The sequence below is a fragment of the Ranitomeya imitator genome, chromosome 1 (assembly GCF_032444005.1).
Source record: "Ranitomeya imitator isolate aRanImi1 chromosome 1, aRanImi1.pri, whole genome shotgun sequence".
Lineage (NCBI taxonomy): Eukaryota > Metazoa > Chordata > Amphibia > Anura > Dendrobatidae > Ranitomeya > Ranitomeya imitator.
In genome coordinates, this window is record NC_091282.1 from 752259781 (window position 1) to 752263894 (window position 4114).

The following is a 4114-nucleotide window of genomic DNA, read 5'->3' on the forward strand; positions in this document are numbered from 1 at the left end:
CCTCCTCTTCTCGTTGTATACTGCCCCTATTGGACAAACAATCAGTAGATTTGGTTTCCAGTACCATCTCTATGCTGACGACACCCAATTATACACTTCTTCTCCTGATCTCACGCCTGCCTTATTAGAAAACACCAGTGATTGTCTTACCGCTGTCTCTAACATCATGTCCTCCCTCTATCTGAAACTAAACCTGTCAAAAACTGAACTCCTCGTGTTTTCTCCCTCTACTAACCTACCTTTGCCTGACATTGCCATCTCCGTGTGCGGTTCCACCATTACTCCAAAGCAACATGCCCACTGCCTTGGGGTCATCCTTGATTCTGACCTTTCATTCACCCCCCACATCCGATCACTGGCTCGCTCTTCTTACCTGCATCTCAAAAACATTTCTAGAATTCGCCCTTTTCTTACTTTCGACTCTGCAAAAACTCTTACTGTTTCAGTTATTCATTCTCGTCTGGACTATTGTAACTCTCTACTAATAGGCCTCCCTCTTACCAAACTTTCCTCGCTCCAATCTGTCCTGAATGCTGCTGCCAGGATCATATTCCTCACCAACCGTTACACCGATGCCTCTACCTTGTGCCAGTCATTACACTGGCTACCCATCCACTCCAGAATCCAGTACAAAACTACTACCCTCATCCACAAAGCACTCCATGGCTCAACACCACCCTACATCTCCTCTCTGGTCTCAGTCTACCACCCTACCCGTGCCCTCCGCTCCGCTAATGACCTCAGGTTAGCATCCTCAATAATCAGAACCTCCCACTTCCGTCTCCAAGACTTTACACGTGCTGCGCCGATTCTTTGGAATGCACTACCTAGGTTAATACGATTAATCCCCAATCCCCACAGTTTTAAGCATACCCTAAAAACTCATTTGTTCAGACTGGCCTACCGCCTCAATGCATTAACCTAACGATCCCTGTGTGGCCTATTTAAAAAAAAAAAAAAATCAGGTTCCTCGCATTATGTTCTCATTCACTTTATGCAGTTAATAGCCCTCTGTGTCTGTACTGCTACATACTTAGGCAGTTAACTGGTTCATGCAGCTTTACATGAACACCCGAGCCTTACACTATGGCTGGTCCGAATAACTGTAGCAATTGTTACCATCCACCTCTCGTGTCTCCCCTTTTCCTCATAGATTGTAAGCTTGCGAGCAGGGCCCTCATTCCTCCTGGTATCTGTTTTGAACTGTATTTCTGTTATGCTGTAATGTCTGTTGTCTGTACAAGTCCCCTCTATAATTTGTAAAGCGCTGCGGGATATGTTGGCGCTATATAAATAAAAATTATTATCATTATTATAATTTTTTTTCTCCTTTATTTCAGTCTCCTGCTGCTTCTGCTGCTGCTGCTGCTGAACACCGTGAAGGTTCTCCCAGGCACTCCCAGAGTCGGGGGACTCGTCGCCGCGGTCGGCCATCAGTGAGTTGGTTTTTGGGGGGGCTTCGATTGGTCATTTTGTTTTTCAGTGTACTAATTTTTATTTTTTTCTTATATTTTTTTCTCACAGGCTTCACAGTGTGCTCCCGCCATTGATTATGACATTGAAATTGAACATCTAATCGAAGAAGTTCGCGAGCGGGAGCCGCTGTGGAACATGGCTGACCGCAGGCATGCTGATACCAGTGTCACCCGTCGGCTCTGGGAGGAAGTATGCAAGAACATATTTCCGAGGTGGGAGGACCTTCTTCCACAGCAGCAGAGCAAACTATGTAAGTATTCACTTTTCAGTGATGTTTAGAGCTGAATGTAATGTCTTTTGCATTTACCATTTTTTTTTCTTCATTCCTGTCTTCACAGGTGGCAAGGTTAGGAAGCGGTGGCGGTCACTTAGGGATCACTTTAAGAGGGAATTCAACGAGGAGATGCAGGCCCCGAGTGGCTCAGCAGGAAGGAAGAAGAGGAGCTACAGATACGCCCCTGCCCTCTCCTTCCTGAGGCGAACCATGCTGAGTAGAGTGTAAGTATTCAACATCCCAGTAATAACCATGTTAACCTGTCTAATCACAAAACTTTGTTTCAGTCCGGGCTTTTTCATATCAATATATTAATTGTTTTTGTTTTTTCTTTCACAGCACCTTCTCCAGCCACCGTGTGCCTGCATCTTCCTCTGCGTCCTCTGGAGCGATCCCTCCTGAGTCCGCCACCGGGGACCACGTCGGTAGGCCCCACACCTCTGACCCCTCCACTTCATCCACCTCAGGCACTGGAGCGCAGCCTTCGTTACTCGCATCTGATGGTCAACAGATAGCGTTCCCAATACCTCACCCCTCTGACCCTGCCACCTCTACACCACCGTTAGGTTCGTGGCGGCAGCGACAGAGGGGTCAGGAAAGGAGCTATGCTCCTGAGTTTTTACATCTAAATGCATCCTTCCAAAGTTCTTTTAAAATTTTGGGAGAGCAAGTGACTGCTGGTTTCAACATGGTGCAATCACGCATCAGTGAAACCCACCATGAAACCAGCAGTCGCTTGGATAGGCTGCATTTAGATGTAAGTCAATCTCCGGCAAATCTTTTTTTTCAATCCATGCTCAGGAGCATGGAAAAGCTTTCTTTTGAGCAGCAGATGCGGGTAATGAATAGCTGCCATAATGCTCTACTTAAGGTCCTCCACGAACCCCAATCTACCCCCACACCTCCCCACATACCAGTCACCATTTCCACACCTTGCCCCCCAATATCAACGTCAGTCCCAATACCAAACCAGGCCCACAACCCAAATGTATTCCCCAGTGTTTTCTTCTTCCTTGCCCAGCTTTCCTTCCCCATTCAGTTATACAAATACCCCAACACAACCCCCCTCTGGTCAGCCTCCTGCTTTTCACCCCCCTTCCACTGCAGACCAAACAAGTAGGGTTTCCCCAATCCCACCTACCGACGTGGTCCAACATTCCAGCCCCTCCTCCCATAGTTACTCCACCCAACACTACCAAGACTTGTAGTAACAAAATTATAAGTTTATAAATTTTCAAAAAAAAAGTTATTTTGAAAAGAAAAACTAAATGTTTTTTGAAAATGCTAAAAAAAAATTCAAGGTTTAAAATAAAAATCTTTCTGATTTAAAATCTACTCTGTGTGTGTGTTGATTCATTAAGGTAATAGGGTAAATATTAAAGGTTAAGTGAAAAGAAACACCAGACGTTTGAAAGGTAGAACACAATGGTTTTATATTACCAAGCAAACCACGCTTTGGGATTATTTTTTTTTTTTTTTTGCTAGAAACACAATTTTTACATAAACAACAAAAGCCATGAAAAACATGTCACACAATGATGTCTTGCCATGGAATCCGCCCAACAGGTGACAAAAAATAATCCGCAAACTGGTCCCTCATCCTAGTAACAGAACCTGTGGAGCGAACAGAGGCACTGCGGTAATCCCACAAGGTTGTCTCCAATTCTTCGTCATCCAAGGTAACGGGCTCCTTTGAAAGGACAAAGTTATGGAGCACCACACATGCCTTGACAACATCGTCTACAGTTTTGGTTTCCAGTTTTATTGCTGTCAGCAGAACTCTCCACTTTGCCGTCAATATACCAAAAGAGCACTCTACTACTCTTCTTGCTCTAGTAAGACGGTAATTAAATACCCGCTTGGTACGGTTTAATTCACGGCTGCTGTATGGTTTCAGTAGGTGCGGCGACATTTGAAAGGCTTCATCACCTACACACACATATGGCATGGCTGGTTCACTTGTTCCTGGGAGCGGTCTTGCTGGCGGGAAATCGTATGTATCTCCATACAGGCAACGACCCATTGGAGAGTTTTTAAAAACTTGCGAATCGTTGGACCGGCCATACGCTCCTATGTCCACAGCAAGGAATCGGCAGTTGGCGTCTGCAATAGCCATGAGTACAATGGAGAAGTATTTTTTATAGTTGTAGTACTCGGAGCCTGTTCCTGCCAGTTAAGCAATCCTTATGTGTTTGCCGTCCACGGCACCAACACAATTTGGGAAATTGCAAATTATCTCAAATTGTTCTGCATTTCTCAACCAGATCTCCATTGATGGTTGTGGGATATACTCCGGCTGTAAAGTGTCCCAAATAGCCCGATATGTGTCCTTCACTATTCCACCAATAGCGGAAATCCCCAGCC

At 45.2% G+C, this 4114-nt stretch overlaps 1 long non-coding RNA gene across 1 annotated transcript; it reads left to right on the forward strand.

The window, feature by feature from the left end:
• The first annotated feature begins 1625 nt into the window (after positions 1 to 1625).
• Positions 1626 to 3006, forward strand: LOC138658086 (uncharacterized). Its single transcript, XR_011317329.1, has 3 exons — positions 1626 to 1726; positions 1815 to 1974; positions 2090 to 3006. It is a non-coding gene; the product is annotated as an uncharacterized lncRNA (long non-coding RNA).
• Positions 3007 to 4114: the final 1108 nt, after the last annotated feature.